This window comes from Rutidosis leptorrhynchoides, chromosome 6 (assembly GCF_046630445.1).
Source record: "Rutidosis leptorrhynchoides isolate AG116_Rl617_1_P2 chromosome 6, CSIRO_AGI_Rlap_v1, whole genome shotgun sequence".
NCBI classification, from domain to species: Eukaryota; Viridiplantae; Streptophyta; class Magnoliopsida; order Asterales; family Asteraceae; genus Rutidosis; species Rutidosis leptorrhynchoides.
Genome location: NC_092338.1, coordinates 94833597 through 94851604, shown reverse-complemented (window position 1 = coordinate 94851604; position 18008 = coordinate 94833597). Strand labels below are relative to the sequence as shown.

Below are 18008 nucleotides of genomic sequence, written 5' to 3'. Positions count from 1 at the left end.
AACAACAAAGAAGCACAGGGTGTCAAGTTTTATATATGGTAAAACAAAGTACCAAAAACTGAAGTAAGTTTATACTAGTACTACTTACAGCAAAGATCACAGGTATGGGGATTAGTTCAGCTGCGCCATATTTAGACCTGATCGTTGTCCCTGCAACAAACACTACTAAAAAGTCACATAGAGCCCTGAAAACAGAAACATAAAAACTATAAAATACGACTAATAGCTGTTAGAAATAGGAGGTTATGTGTATATTATTTATGGAAGAGAGGATTGATAATTTAAAAGTTTGATTGATCTTGAAGGCTTTGTTTATTGCTTATTGAATTTGCTTATTGAATTGCTTTGTTGCTTAATTACAAATGAGGGGTGAAGCCCTCTATTTATACTACTCAATGGAGTAGTCTAGATCACTCCATCATCTACTACTATCTAGATATTTCCTAGTATTTCTAGACCTAGATATTTTACAAGATTATTCTACACACATTCTACACACTTTCACTACTACATATTACAAGAAGTTTCTACATAATGGGCTATAATCTTGATCCAAAATAGTTGTATACTTGCAAGCCCAAATCCAAAACAAATAGCCCACAATCAAGTTTAATTTCCAACAGCCCCCCTTAAACTTGATTTCGTTACTCCGAGCATATTCCGTAATCTCTTAAACGTCTCGTGTTTTAGAGGCTTTGTGAAAATATCAGCAACTTGGTCAAGTGACTTCGCGTACTTTATCTGCACCTCTTTATTTGTAACACACTCCCTGATGTAATGGTATTTCGTATCGATGTGCTTGCTTCGATCATGGAAGACTGGATTCTTTGCTAGAGCAATCGCAGACTTGTTATCCACATATATCTCTGTAGCTTCCTTTTGAAAAAACTTAAGCTCATTTAGTAACTTCCTGAGCCATATTGCATGACAGGTGCACGATGTTGCTGCTACAAACTCGGCTTCACACGTTGACAGAGTCACAATGGGTTGCTTCTTCGAGCTCCATGTGAACGCCGTATCTCCCATATAGAACACGAAACCACTCGTACTCTTACGATCATCTATGTCTCCAGCCCAATCACTATCACTGTATCCAACTAGCTTGAAGTGCTCAGAAGGCGAATAAAACAGGCCATAGTCAATCGTACCTTTGATGTAGCGAAGTATCCTCTTGGCCGCCTTCAAGTGATTTATTGTAGGTGCTTCCATGTATCGACTTACTAGTCCAACTCCGTAGAGAATATCTGGCCTCGTGCAGGTTAGGTACCTCAGACTTCCAACCAAACTCTTGTATTTTGTTGGGTCCACCAAGTATCCTTCATCATCTTTTGACAATTTGAGATTGCAATCCACCGGTGTATTCATTGACTTGCAATCATTCATCTTAAACTTCTTGAGCACCTCATTCGCATAACCTTCTTGGGATATGAATATTCCTTCTTTCTTTTGTTTTACCTCGATCCCAAGATAGTAAGCCATAAGTCCAATGTCGGTCATCTCGAACTCCCGAACCATTGCTTTCTTGAACTCCTCAAACATTTTAGGATTACTACCGGTGAATATCAAGTCATCCACGTATAGGCACACAATCATAACATCTCCATCATTGCTAACTTTGGTGTAGAGGGCATGCTCATGGGGGCATTTCGTAAAGTCATTCTGCTGGAAATACTTGTCTATCCTGCTATTCCATGCCCGAGGCGCTTGCTTCAACCCGTATAAGGCCTTTTTCAATTTTAGCACCTTATTCTCTTGGCCTTTCACGATGTATCCCAAAGGTTGTTCTATATAGACTTCTTCTTCTAAGTGGCCATTAAGGAACGCGGATTTGACATCCATTTGATAAATCTTCCAATTATGTTGAGCCGCAAGTGAGATTATCAATCTTATAGTTTCTAGACTAGCGACGGGAGCAAATACCTCGTCATAGTCTATGCCGGCTCGTTGACTATATCCCTTCGCTACCAACCTTGCCTTATATCTTTCAACTTCACCTTTGGAATTCTTCTTGGCCTTGTACACCCATTTTACACCAATAGCCTTATGTCCCTTTGGTAGTGTGGCAAGATCCCACGTATTATTCTTCTCGATTGCTTGAATCTCTTCGTCCATAGCACATTTCCACTTTTGGCTTTTTGTTGCGTCTTCATAGCTTATTGGCTCACAATCGGCAAGAAGGCAGAACAATGATAGATCCTCCATAGGCTGTGTTACCTCGTACAACTCCTCAATGCTCCTTGTGTGATGTTGTAGCCTACTTGATTCTCCTCCTGATGTTGGTGTCACTTCATTAGGTGTAGTGGTTGGAGTATGTGGAGAGTGCGGAGATGGTGTACCAGAAGGTTCTTGAACTTCTAGATATTCTTCGTTCTTTGCAGTACTCTCGAATGGATAAGGGAGAAAGTCGTAGTTCTCCTCTTCGGGAACATTCCAATCCCATGTTGCTTCTTCATCGAACACCACGTCTCGACTTGAGATTACTTTACCATTCTTGGGATTGTATAGCTTGTAACCCTTCGAACTTGAGTCATAACCCACGAATATGAGTTTCTCGCTTTTATCATCGAGCTTCGTCCTCTTCTGATCTGGCACATGAGCATATGCTACACTTCCGAACACTCGAAGGTGTGAGATGCCGAGCTTCCTTCCACTCCAAGCTTCAATGGGCGTTTTGTTCTTGACACTTCTAGTGGGCGAGCGATTTGATAGATAGATCGCACAGTCCACTGCCTCAGCCCAAAACTCCTTAGGCATCCTTTTGCTCTTTAACATACTCCGGGCCATATCAAGAATGGTCCTATTTTTTCTTTCCGCAACACCATTTTGTTGAGGTGAATACGGAAGAGTTAGAGGACATCGTAAGCCATTGTTGTCGCAAAATTTCTTGAATTCCTTGGATGTGAACTCTCCTCCACGATCGGATCTCAACGCCTTTATGGTGAGACCACTTTGATTCTCCACAAATGCTTTAAACTTCTTGAACATTCCAAAAGCTTCCGACTTCTCTTTTAGAAAATATACCCATGTTTTTCGACTAAAATCATCAATGAATAGAAGAAAATATCTATTTTTACCAAAAGACGGTGGGCTGATGAGTCCACACACATCCGTGTGAATAAGTTCTAGAGGTTTCTTCGCTCTACTAGAAGCTTCTGTTGGAAAACTGTTTCGAAAGTGCTTTCCTAGAAGGCATCCCTCACATATTTGATCCGGATGATTAATTGGAGGCAAACCCTTCACCATTCCTTTACTTGATAATAATTTTAAGCCTCCAAAATTTAAGTGCCCGTATCTCATGTGCCAAAGCCAAGAATTATCTTTGAAACATGCTTTTAAACATCTTGGAATGTCATGTTGAATATTTAGCATGAACATCCTATTCATTGACATTGGCACCTTAGCAATCAAACCTCCTTTTTGGTCTCTTAAAGAAAGAGTACGATTTATCATGTGAATATCATAGCCTTTCTCTAAGAGTTGTCCAATACTCAGTATATTCGTCTTCATATTAGGCACATAATACACGTTAGAGATAAATTGATGCCTTCCATTTTTCAAGCGGATGAGAATCTTACCTTTGCCTTTAACCGGGACTTTAGAGGAATCTCCGAAGGTGATATTTCCACTAATTACCTCGTCTAACTCCACAAACATGTTTTTGTCACCGCACATATGGTTGCTTGCACCCGTGTCGAGATACCACAAATTTGATTCTCCGTTATCTTCACCTTTGCATGCTAGTAACAAAGTGTTTTTCACGGCTTCGGTATCTTCTTGCACTAAATTTGCTCTTTCTTGCACGTAATTGTTTGATTTCTCGCATTCCGAAGCATAGTGGCCAAATTTATGACAATTATTGCATTTGGTTTGAGAATTGTCGTACCTTGGCCTTCTACTTGTGTAGCCTCTCCCGCGACCTCTTGTCGGGTGAAAATTTTGACTTCTTTCTTCATTTCTGTAAGAACTATAACCTCCACGTTTGATATATCCTTGTCCTCGTCCTCGGCCACGTACTTGACCACGGATTCGTTGACTCGTTTGATGAGTCTTTTCACTGCTCTCTTCCTTGAAAGACAGTTTTGCTTGTAAAGCTTGCTCCAATGGCTCCTTATTATTCTTATTGAACCTCTCTTCATGGGCTTGTAGTGAACCCATGAGTTCATCGATAGTCATTGATTCTAGATCTTTAGATTCTTCGATAGCTACGACTATATAGTCGAATTTTGAATCTAATGATCTAAGAATCTTCTCAATGACTCTTACATCACTTAGAGTTTCACCATTCCTCTTTAATTGATTGACAATCGCCAAGACTCTTGTAAAATAATCGGAAATTGATTCTGAGTCTTTCTTATTTAAGGATTCGAACTCACCTCGTAGTGTTTGTAGTCGAACCTTTTTCACCTTTTCAACTCCCTTGTGAGAATTCTCCAAGATCTCCCATGCTTTCTTGGCGGTGGTTGCACTTGCAATTTTCTCAAAAGCTCCATCATCTACACTTTGTTGGATGATGGAAAGAGCCTTTTGATCGTTCGTCTTCATTAATTTTTTCTCCTTGCCGAGAGGACCTTTTTCTGCAGGTTCCTCATAGCCTTCCTCCACAATCTCCCATAAGTCTTGTCCACCTAGGAAGGTCTTCATTTGGATGCTCCATCGATCATAATTATCCTTTGTGAGGCGAGGAAATGTGATGACATTGTTGGCCATCATCTTGTCGAACCAAGCTCTTGATACCAATTTGTTAGAAATAGGAGGTTATGTGTATATTATTTATGGAAGAGAGGATTGATAATTTAGAAGTTTGATTGATCTTGAAGGCTTTGTTTATTGCTTATTGAATTTGCTTATTGAATTGCTTTGTTGCTTGATTACAAATGAGGGGTGAAGCCCTCTATTTATACTACTCAATGGAGTAGTCTAGATCACTCCATCATCTACTACTATCTAGATATTTCCTAGTATTTCTAGACCTAGATATTTTACAAGATTATTCTACACATGAAAGGATCCGAAACTAATCATCCGGACGATGTCCATATTGATTACAAACGAATTACAACAGTTGATAACATCGCGAGGTACTTGACCTCTATATGATACATTTTTACAAACGTTGCATTTATTCTTAAAAGGCAATCTATCTTTACATAAAAAAATTAATAAACTCGTCAAACATTTCTCGATATCCAAATGACCTAAACTGTCATTTACTTAATAAATGTCTTTAATGATCTTCAATGACTCGAATGCAACGTTCTTGTATCATGGCTTAAATGGTCCCAACTAGTATCCTTAATATGAGCTAACGCACAGCGGAAGTCTTAATTCATACCTGAGAATAACATGCTTTAAAACGTCAACATAAAGTTGGTGAGATATATAGGTTTGATGCTAGCAGCGATATAACAATGGACCACAAGATTTCATATATAAACATTTTAATAAAAATATTCTAAGTGGTTGAGCACTTGGTAACCATACTTAACAATTAATCACGTCGCATATTCCCTTTAATATGAAATCTTACTACACTGTACCAAGTGTAGTCACGAAACGAAGTACTGTGCAACCGTTGAATACTGGTCGTCCAGTCCGGTTGGGGTTGTCAGGCCCGATAGATCTATCAACAGGATTCGCGTTTACAATACCGCTGTAAATATTAGTTACCAAGCTACAGGGAAGTATGCCAGTGGTACAACTCAACGTAGAATATATTTTTCAGTTACTTGTGTCCATAATGTAAAACATAAAATACATGTATTCTCATCTCGAAATATTTAGAGTTTAAAAGTGGGACTATATACTCACTTCCGTCTTGAAGATATATATATAATTTGACTTGGTCTCCGGTTGATATCACGAACCTATCCATATATAATATATCAATACCTTTTCTTTTTTAAACAAACGTCACATATATATACTTGTTATACTTTTAATACTTTGAATAATTCCTTAGTCCGTAGTTAGCAGTTCGTTGTTAGTAATTCAATTTTAATGGTTCATATTTAGATATTTAATAAACCCCCAATGAAATAAATAAAACCCTCATCGTATATGTATTGGTCGAGATTAATCTTGACCCACGGTACCGGTGTTGTCAAATGACGTGTTGCGTACATAAAGTACCGGTGTTGTCAAATGACGTGTTGCGTACAATCATGGGATCTTATGATTAATCTTCTCGTATTGTTTACGGGTGATCCTGAACCATATAAAATTGAATTATGAGTACATATATATAAAATATCATGTTATTTTAGAAAGATGTGATTTTATTTAATTTTTCCCAATTAATCCCGAAGTTAAACAAGTCTTGGATAACCAATTTTGTTTCGGTCATAGTTTCTTCGTTACAAATCCGTTTTCGTTGATTCAACTTGCCATCTCCTTGGATCGAGTCCCTCTTTAAGACTATGAACTGAAAATACCTTGGTATGTATTCAAAATCACACGGCATAGGTGAAACTTTAGTGAAACTTATGAAGTTAAACATTTTCCTTTATTTAAACAACCTTAAATGATTATTTTTCTAAAAATACTTATACTTTGAATTAAATCATGAAATTTTTATGTGTTATCATATTCATAGTAAAAATCATTTTTCCAGAACATAAACCTCCAACTCAAAGTTTAAGATAGTTTTTAATTATCCAACCCAAAACAGTCCCCGGTGGCACTCCGACGTCGTAAAAACAGTTTTTAAGATATTCTTTGAAAAACCAAATTATACCTTGTTAAATTAGCATATATTTAAGTTATATTACAGGTCTTGAAGTATTTTAAAAGTTAAGTTAGAAGGATCTATTTAGTTTGCAAACAAGTTTGAAAACATTCAAACTATGTTCTTGTTGTTAAACTTTTATACCACAAAATAAGATAGCTATATATATATGAATCGAATAAGGTTATGAACATAGATACTACCTCAAGTTCCTTGGACAAGGTTGCTGTAAAAGAGGAGTAAGAAGCTAGAATCAAAAGGGTGATGGAAGTGGATGAAAGATTGGAAGTAAGTTTGTGTTCTTGGAAGGATTTCTTGAAGTGTTTTTGTATGGTTTTCTTATGGTGTTTAAGTAAGGTTTTTGAAGCTAGATCTTCATGGAACTTTGCTGAATGTTTATGGAATTTAATGTTCTTGAGAGTGTGGGTGTTTTTAGCTAGAGAATGGAAGTAAAAATGAAACAAAATGAGGATACATATATACTCCTAAAAAAATGTTTATGTAGTAGACATGGACAAATTTTTAGTTTGTATTTTTGTAATTAGTCTTACAATCATTCAAAAGTAATTACCTTATACATAAGGCATGAACAAGGGCTGGTTAGGTGGTGATTTGATGTGTATATACCAATAGTAAATACGTATAGAAGCTAGGTATGATACGAGTACAAATACTCTAGATATACGTATAGAAATTTTGTGAAAAATGGAATGAGGATTCAAATATAGCTATCTTTTGTGAATACACTTATATGATTTTATGTATTTAAGTCTTTAAAAGTGATTAAATACATTACTTATACGATATATGTATAAACATTATAAGTCTTAAGTATTTATGTCAAATAACGTTACGTATAGTTATCGTTTTGAAAACTTAAGTTAGTAGTTTCAAAATATACTTATAACTTATTGTTATTAATAAAAAATGAGATATTAAAACATTCATTAATCATGTTAAATATGTATATATACATATATATACACAAACGTATAATTATCATATATTGTATAGTTCGTGATATCATCGGTCAAACTAGACGGTCAAACGTTGTGTAAAACTCTTTTCGGAAACATAAATCTCAACAATTTGGATTGCTTATCATGTTGGTAAGGTTTAATTTATGTAAATATTAATCTTATAAGTATAGAATGATCGAAAAAGTGCGGGTCAACTTTAGGGTTTTTGCTTATCGTGTCGGAACCATATAGAGATTAGAGTTTAAATTTGGTCGGAAATTTCCGGGTCGTTACAGTACCCATCCGTTAAAGAAATTTCGTCCTCGAAATTTGGTAGAGGTTGTCATAAACAACAATAGGAATGTTTTCATGACGAATATGAGGTAATAATGAAATTTTATCATTATTGAAAGATTTAGATAAAACGATTTGGTTATGTGAGACGCACGAGCGAAGCTATCACAAAAGAGTGAAATGAGTAAATATAGAATTGTTGTAACCGATGACGTGATTATGATCGATTTCCGGGATTTAAGGGTTTTAAAGAAAATCTTATGTAATAAGATTTAGTTTTGCGGCGATCAGGATCTTCTTTGATTTAACGCGGCAATCTGTTTTGATTTCTTTGTCGAATATTTCACTATAAATTTACCTCCTTCCCTTTCTTTCTTCCCACATCTTCTATTCTTTCTCTTTAGTTCCTACTTTAAGACATTCGCTAATATGCTCCATCCCATTCTAACCCTTGTTATATTTCTAACTTTCATATCTTTCATTCTTCTTTTTCATCTATCACCAGAAGAATCTATTCTCTTTTATCCTTTCCTTGGAATTATAATGTTTTTAATTCTCCCGTGCCTTTACGTTGCAATACGTATTGATATGCACGGTTTGTAGTTTCGGGGTTGTTGTTAGGTTTTATACCTTCCCTTATATTTCGATGTTCCTACTCCCGTCCCTTAAAATCATTGTCATCCACAGTTAATGCTCTCTCTTATTTGCTGTGGTTTATGTTCCTATTTCTATTCTGAAGTTTTGTCCCTTCATTTCTTCTTCCCGTCCTCGAGCCAAGCGAACAATGGTCCGAAATTCGTAGGTAGGAAATTTGGAATGAACCTTGCTATTGGTTTTAGAATGAAATTGTAATGGCACGATCTTGATTCGTTAAATTACTCGAATATTCCGAAAAAAAAAATAGAACTATCAAGGTGATACGTTCTAATATGTTTGAAGACTTGATAGAATGTAAGAGCCGTGTAACATGGCACATGATGACGGTACTGTGAATCATCACATTCCATTAGAAACTTAACATGACTTACTGTAATATAATGAAGTTGATCAAGTTTCATTATATTATACTAATTCATGTATCAGTTCCCAACACTACTTCAAAACATTCATATTTTTAAACTTAGAGATTTCAGAATTTAGAAACTAACACAGTTTCTTTTATATTGTAGCGCAGATGTTACGGAGAGTTAAATGATCGCAGATAGGAATAGTTGTAAAAATATCTCCAGAAATATGAAAAATATGTATAACGAATGAAGATATCTTATAATATCTAAGATAAAATGATGGTGAAGAATATCATCTTGAAAAGTTTAGAATAAGGAGCAGTGTTCTTACTAACGGTTTCAGCAGGCACTGGATCATTTGGATCCTTTGAAGGCAGGTTCTGTTTTCATGATTTGTTCACGGCCTCCTTCATACTTTGCTCAATCCGTTTTCCAGTTCCAAACCTTCTCTTTTTCTCAGCTTTACCACCATACCATTCTTTATCATCAATCTTTTGATTGTTAAAGTCGTTTACAGTTTTTGCTGCTTCATCAGCATTTCAAGAGCTACTTCATAGTTCAGGGTGTTTTCAGAAATCATGAAAGGATTTGAATGCGAATTGTAATCGTCAAGTTACGAATGAGGTTTAAGATAAAATCAAGTGGCAAACTTGAAGAATTGTTTAGTTTCATATGTTACAATCAACATTTTAATTCATTTTAATTGTCCAATGTTTTCTTCTTTATGCCACTTGTTGGATTCTGGTAGGTCAAAATCCGAATATGAAATTTGATTGAAAATGGTTATTCTGGGGTGAGCGGATACGAATATCGGTGGTTGTAAGTAAGATAATAGATAACCGTTGAATCAGATTCAAGAATGTACAATATAACTTATTAATGTGAATTCTAAATATTCCTCGGGTACTACCCACCCGTTAAAATATTTTCATCATTAATAGTTTGTACGAAGGAATTTTTAATTACTATCTTTATGAAAATATACTTGCATATATATTTTCTTCAGAGATAATCATAGATTTAATGAGTCAATAAGATATTAAACTCATTTGATTTATCGTTAATTCTAGATTACATAATCTCTAAGACTTTAGAAATTACATAATCGTCATACGATACGTAAAGCGAAGATAATCGATGTAGAACGATATATAGAACGAAGATCATACTCGAAGTACAGATATTGAGTCGTGTGATGTTGATATTCGAGATACAGATTGTGATGTTGAGATTGTGATTGGGGTGATAAAGGTACTGTCGGCGTTGACGATGGTAGTACGGATTATGCTGCTGGTGCTGCTGTTGGTGTTTGTAACCTTCGCACCATATTCTCCAAAACCACTACCCGAGCACGGAGTTCGTTGACTTCTTCTATTATACCGGGATGATTGACGGTTGGAACGAGCGAATGAACAAGATTTGAAATATGGGATAGTATGTAATCATGACGAGATACTCTAGAAATGAGCGAGAAAATGGTGTTTCGAATGGGTTCGCCGGTAAGTGCTTCAGGTTCATCGTTAAGAGGGCAATTTGGTGGATGAAATGGATCACCTTCTTCTTGCCTCCAGAAATTTAGTATATTACGAACCCATCCCCAGTTCATCCAGAATAGATGATGGGAAATTGGTTGATCCATTCCGGTGACGCTGTTCTCGGAGCTCGAATGGAAATCCATGTCGGCGTAGCTATCGAAGTCGGAGGAATTCGAACTGGATGAAGAATTCATCTTGTATAGTTGGAGAAATGAATTTTTTTGGTTTGGAATAGATTATAGGAGTTGGGTTTGGTACTCTTCAATACATAATTTTCATATGTATATATAATACCGAAATCCCGTGAATTACGGAGAATCTTTGAAATTCGTCGGGCAATGTTTATAGTAATAGATACGCTAGGATATGAATTTTGTCTATACACTATCGATGCACTAGATGCAGTAAGACGTGTCTAGACTAAAGAATGATAAGCAGGCAACTCCCTAAGGATGATAAGCAGATGGTTTCCGACTAGAAATGATAAGCAAAACTTTTTAGCAGGTAGATACGGTCAAAGTCCAGACTCACTAATGTATCCTAACAACTACCAGTTAGACACACTAATGCAAGGCCTGGTTCGCTAAGACCAACGCTCTGATACCAACTGAAAGGATCCGAAACTAATCATCCGGACGATGTCCATATTGATTACAAACGAATTACAACAGTTGATAACATCGCGAGGTACTTGACCTCTATATGATACATTTTTACAAACGTTGCATTTATTCTTAAAAGGCAATCTATCTTTACATAAAAAAATTAATAAACTCGTCAAACATTTCTCGATATCCAAATGACCTAAACTGTCATTTACTTAATAAATGTCTTTAATGATCTTCAATGACTCGAATGCAACGTTCTTGTATCATGGCTTAAATGGTCCCAACTAGTATCCTTAATATGAGCTAACGCACAGCGGAAGTCTTAATTCATACCTGAGAATAACATGCTTTAAAACGTCAACATAAAGTTGGTGAGATATATAGGTTTGATGCTAGCAGCGATATAACAATGGACCACAAGATTTCATATATAAACATTTTAATAAAAATATTCTAAGTGGTTGAGCACTTGGTAACCATACTTAACAATTAATCACGTCGCATATTCCCTTTAATATGAAATCTTACTACACTGTACCAAGTGTAGTCACGAAACGAAGTACTGTGCAACCGTTGAATACTGGTCGTCCAGTCCGGTTGGGGTTGTCAGGCCCGATAGATCTATCAACAGGATTCGCGTTTACAATACCGCTGTAAATATTAGTTACCAAGCTACAGGGAAGTATGCCAGTGGTACAACTCAACGTAGAATATATTTTTCAGTTACTTGTGTCCATAATGTAAAACATAAAATACATGTATTCTCATCTCGAAATATTTAGAGTTTAAAAGTGGGACTATATACTCACTTCCGTCTTGAAGATATATATATAATTTGACTTGGTCTCCGGTTGATATCACGAACCTATCCATATATAATATATCAATACCTTTTCTTTTTTAAACAAACGTCACATATATATACTTGTTATACTTTTAATACTTTGAATAATTCCTTAGTCCGTAGTTAGCAGTTCGTTGTTAGTAATTCAATTTTAATGGTTCATATTTAGATATTTAATAAACCCCCAATGAAATAAATAAAACCCTCATCGTATATGTATTGGTCGAGATTAATCTTGACCCACGGTACCGGTGTTGTCAAATGACGTGTTGCGTACATAAAGTACCGGTGTTGTCAAATGACGTGTTGCGTACAATCATGGGATCTTATGATTAATCTTCTCGTATTGTTTACGGGTGATCCTGAACCATATAAAATTGAATTATGAGTACATATATATAAAATATCATGTTATTTTAGAAAGATGTGATTTTATTTAATTTTTCCCAATTAATCCCGAAGTTAAACAAGTCTTGGATAACCAATTTTGTTTCGGTCATAGTTTCTTCGTTACAAATCCGTTTTCGTTGATTCAACTTGCCATCTCCTTGGATCGAGTCTCTCTTTAAGACTATGAACTGAAAATACCTTGGTATGTATTCAAAATCACACGGCATAGGTGAAACTTTAGTGAAACTTATGAAGTTAAACATTTTCCTTTATTTAAACAACCTTAAATGATTATTTTTCTAAAAATACTTATACTTTGAATTAAATCATGAAATTTTTATGTGTTATCATATTCATAGTAAAAATCATTTTTCCAGAACATAAACCTCCAACTCAAAGTTTAAGATAGTTTTTAATTATCCAACCCAAAACAGTCCCCGGTGGCACTCCGACGTCGTAAAAACAGTTTTTAAGATATTCTTTGAAAAACCAAATTATACCTTGTTAAATTAGCATATATTTAAGTTATATTACAGGTCTTGAAGTATTTTAAAAGTTAAGTTAGAAGGATCTATTTAGTTTGCAAACAAGTTTGAAAACATTCAAACTATGTTCTTGTTGTTAAACTTTTATACCACAAAATAAGATAGCTATATATATATGAATCGAATAAGGTTATGAACATAGATACTACCTCAAGTTCCTTGGACAAGGTTGCTGTAAAAGAGGAGTAAGAAGCTAGAATCAAAAGGGTGATGGAAGTGGATGAAAGATTGGAAGTAAGTTTGTGTTCTTGGAAGGATTTCTTGAAGTGTTTTTGTATGGTTTTCTTATGGTGTTTAAGTAAGGTTTTTGAAGCTAGATCTTCATGGAACTTTGCTGAATGTTTATGGAATTTAATGTTCTTGAGAGTGTGGGTGTTTTTAGCTAGAGAATGGAAGTAAAAATGAAACAAAATGAGGATACATATATACTCCTAAAAAAATGTTTATGTAGTAGACATGGACAAATTTTTAGTTTGTATTTTTGTAATTAGTCTTACAATCATTCAAAAGTAATTACCTTATACATAAGGCATGAACAAGGGCTGGTTAGGTGGTGATTTGATGTGTATATACCAATAGTAAATACGTATAGAAGCTAGGTATGATACGAGTACAAATACTCTAGATATACGTATAGAAATTTTGTGAAAAATGGAATGAGGATTCAAATATAGCTATCTTTTGTGAATACACTTATATGATTTTATGTATTTAAGTCTTTAAAAGTGATTAAATACATTAGTTATACGATATATGTATAAACATTATAAGTCTTAAGTATTTATGTCAAATAACGTTACGTATAGTTATCGTTTTGAAAACTTAAGTTAGTAGTTTCAAAATATACTTATAACTTATTGTTATTAATAAAAAATGAGATATTAAAACATTCATTAATCATGTTAAATATGTATATATACATATATATACACAAACGTATAATTATCATATATTGTATAGTTCGTGATATCATCGGTCAAACTAGACGGTCAAACGTTGAGTAAAACTCTTTTCGGAAACATAAATCTCAACAATTTGGATTGCTTATCATGTTGGTAAGGTTTAATTTATGTAAATATTAATCTTATAAGTATAGAATGATCGAAAAAGTGCGGGTCAACTTTAGGGTTTTTGCTTATCGTGTCGGAACCATATAGAGATTAGAGTTTAAATTTGGTCGGAAATTTCCGGGTCGTTACAACACACATTCTACACACTTTTACTACTACATATTACAAGAAGTTTCTACATAATGGGCTATAATCTTGATCCAAAATAGTTGTATACTTGCAAGCCCAAATTCAAAACAAATAGCCCACAATCAAGTTTAGTTTCCAACAATAGCAACTTACAATTTGAACCACAACAAAGGTAGACTTTATTTCCGTGCAATACCCCACCCTCTTTAAACGCATCCTGGAACCGAATTTAAATATCATAGTTAATTAATTAGTGCTGAAAGTGTCACAAAGACCGTGAATATATGAACAGAAAACTCACTTGTAGATTTGAAAAATTCCAGCCATAACCATTTGGCGAACGAAGCCAGTCCGGCTGAAATAATAAAAAAACGTCAAACACAAAGCACAAACTAACATGGATAGATGGTAACTAATTAAGTAGCAGAGCACATACAATTGTATCAAAACAGAACCAGTCCTTCCATAAGTCCACCTGCAACAACAACAGTTTTTCCTTTTTTTTTAGTGATAAATACTTTGGTAAATTTAAATGTTTTGGTAAACAGAAGCTATCATCGTGTTGTGTGTATAGATTAAAATTCAGATACACATCTAAAACTATCACTCAAATTTAGATGTCAAGACAGGTACTAAAAAACAGCTTTAGATAGGAGTTATTACTCAAAATCAGAATCGCACTCTATAAAACAAAAGATACACGATTATTTATGTAAATAAAAACCTAAAATCTGTAGAATATAGATTGAAGAGAACGATAGAGCGAGGATTAATTATGATTCCACAATTACCAATTCACGCTGCACGTCGAAAACATCTGATTCCACCATTGACGTTACCGTGTGAGATTCCTTGTTCGGTTAGTTGGGGGTTACGGATGCTAACCGTTCTGTTTTACGAATATTTTATAGGGTTTAAGGATATATTTATGTTATACGATATACGATATATTATTTTATAAGGGTTTTTTTTTTTTTTTTTTTTTTTTTTTTTGGAAAGTCAAACACACACCATACACGAAATTAAACACAAATATATACATGCCCACTACGGGACTCGAACCCCCAACCTATAGGTTGAAGGGGTCACCTCGATACCGCTAGGCCAATGGCCCTTTGGTTATTTTATAAGGTTTTAAGGATTACTTTTTTTTTATTTACATATTCTATCTTTAATTATATATATAATATAATAATAATATAAGTTCAACCTTCTATAAGCATAACTGAAAGTTTATGAAATAAAAGTGTATATGGATCAAAAAGTGGTGTGTGAGAATCACCTCCCTATATTTATAGGAACGCTTATTTATTTATTATTATTATATTCATTTATTTATTATTATTTATTATTTTAGTGTTACATATCTCGTTTCTCCTTTATTTTATTTTTATACATTATTAATTAATTAAAAGATAATAATTGTTAAGTAATAAATATTCTTAAATCCCTATTCACAATCCCTAGATCAAAAAATTTCTTCTTAACACCCTTTCATCCAATGTCTTATAATCATCCTTTATCACTATTAACTAATAAACTCATTCTCAATAATGATATCCTTTAATTACCCTTCTAAAACCCTTCCATACCTTTCATTCAATCAGGCTCCCAATTAAAGTCCCTCTGGTAACCAATCATGTTATATTGTTCTTCCTTCCTCTTACGATTCCCCTAGAAATCCCGTACATCTAATTCAAAATCAAATTATAACAATGAATTGATTTAAAAAATTAAATCAATCAAACGAAGATCGACGTTAAAATTACAAACTGATTGATTCAAAATTTAAGATTGATTGAAAATTTATTGAAAACTGAAAAAATTAGGTCTCTAGTTACTTGGAGAAGAAGCAATCTCCTGGGGCATGCAATTTTCAAAAATAGGTCATAACCGGTAGCTATAATGCATAACTTGACTTGGAGGCGAAGAAAAACTTGAACGGCAAATTTTTGAATTTTTTTCCACGTCCATCGGCTTTTACGTCCATAGCCGATGGCTATCAAATACAAAAGCCGGCGGCTATCTTCATATTAGTGTAGATATTTGTCTTGCGATCGTTTTGACAGGTGGATTGCCTTAAATGGAGTCCGGATGATCGAAATATGGCCAAAACTTGTGACATCGCACACAGGGCGGATGCGCCTTAAGCCCTGTGGTAGCCCAGGATACCACTCAAATAAGTCCACTAAGTGTAAATATATTTGGGCTTTATAAGAGTTCACCATTGGATTTTTATTTTATGCACCTTCCAGGCCAAATATAAAATTCTGTAAGGCCTTTTATATCTTTAAACAATTTCATACGCAACACAAATTCAATTGGGTACAAGACTACGAGTGTACGTCATCTGAGAGTCTGAGACTCGACGGTCTTGAGTTCTTCATCATCTAATCGGCTCATCTCAATAAACAACTCCAGGTATTCTATTTTTAACTCATGTTTTATAATTATAAATTATCCTTTAAGAATTATATTAGCCATATATATATATGTAATGTGTTTAACCCAGTAATTTTAGGGTTTAGTAATTTATCAAAACTTTTTAAATCACTTAAGAAAAAGATGAGTTTAATTATTAAAATTCTCTGTGTGCATATGTATAAAGGAAGAAAACAATCTTTCCTATCGTTATGTCTATCGACTATTAAAGCTAGCTTTAGTTTTACTCGTTGCAACTGTAACCGTTGAAATATGTTTTTTGCAATGAAGCTTGTGAAATCTGAATTACGAAACCGAATGGGTGACGATTTTTTGAAAAATTGTTTAATTGGTGCTATAGAAAAAGAAGGACTTCTCAAAGTTAAAGATAAAGCCGTAATGAAGCGCTTTCAAAAGAACAAAGATCAAAAAGGACAACTAAATTAGCTAGCAGTTAACTTGTTTTCTTTTTGTAACGGAACACTATTATTGTTATTAATTAATTATTAAATTAATATTAAACATTAATTAATATTATTATATTTATGTGCTACCACTCACCATAAATTCTATATCCGTCACTGGTCGCACAAATTTTTACAATTTCTTCAAAAAAAATTCAAATTAACATAATAAAGCATCAAAAATTTATAATATAGACTATATAAACATATAAATTATGCTAGATAAAAACCAAAATAAATGATGTAAAATATGTATATTTTGTAGTGACCCGAACTTTTCCATGATTATATATTATATGATATCTATATTTACATGATTAAATGTTTCCAACATGTTAAGCAATCAAACTTGTTAAGACTTGATTAATTGAAATGATTTTATGTAGACAATTTACTACCCAAATTGACCGGCGATTCACGAACGTTAAAACTTGTAAAAACGACATGATGATATATATATATATATATATATATATATATATATATATATATATATATATATATATATATATATATATATATATATATATATATATAATATGATATTATGATAAGTAAGTATCTCACAAAGTATTTTAACAAAGAGTTATATGCATAAAATGAGACTACTGAATTAAAGAACTCGAAACGATATATATAACGATTATCGTTATAACAACGTCTGAATTAAAATAAATACATACGTATCGTATTAAGATATTAATACACTATGTTTAACATGATAAAATGATAATTAAATATATCATTAAGAGTGTTAACAATGAACTACATATGTAAAACAAGACTACTAACTTAAGGATTTCGAAAAGAGTTATATATGTAACGATTATCGTTGTAATAACGTTTTAATGAATATATATCGTATTAAGATATATTCATACACCATGTTATTATGATAATATAACAATTTAACATCTCATTGGATATAATAATAATGGGCTGATTACATTAAACAAGATCGTTAACTTATAAGTTTCGAAACAACACATACATTTAACGACTAACGATGAGTTAACGA

The 18008-nt window shown here is 33.7% G+C and overlaps 1 long non-coding RNA gene across 1 annotated transcript; it reads right to left on the bottom strand.

Moving 5' to 3' along the window:
* Positions 1–88: 88 nt before the first annotated feature.
* On the bottom strand, positions 89–15014 carry LOC139851566 (uncharacterized). The gene is made up of 4 exons (XR_011760653.1): positions 14897–15014; positions 14542–14580; positions 14259–14460; positions 89–150 (listed from the first exon to the last, which is right to left on the bottom strand). It is a non-coding gene; the product is annotated as an uncharacterized lncRNA (long non-coding RNA).
* Positions 15015–18008: the final 2994 nt, after the last annotated feature.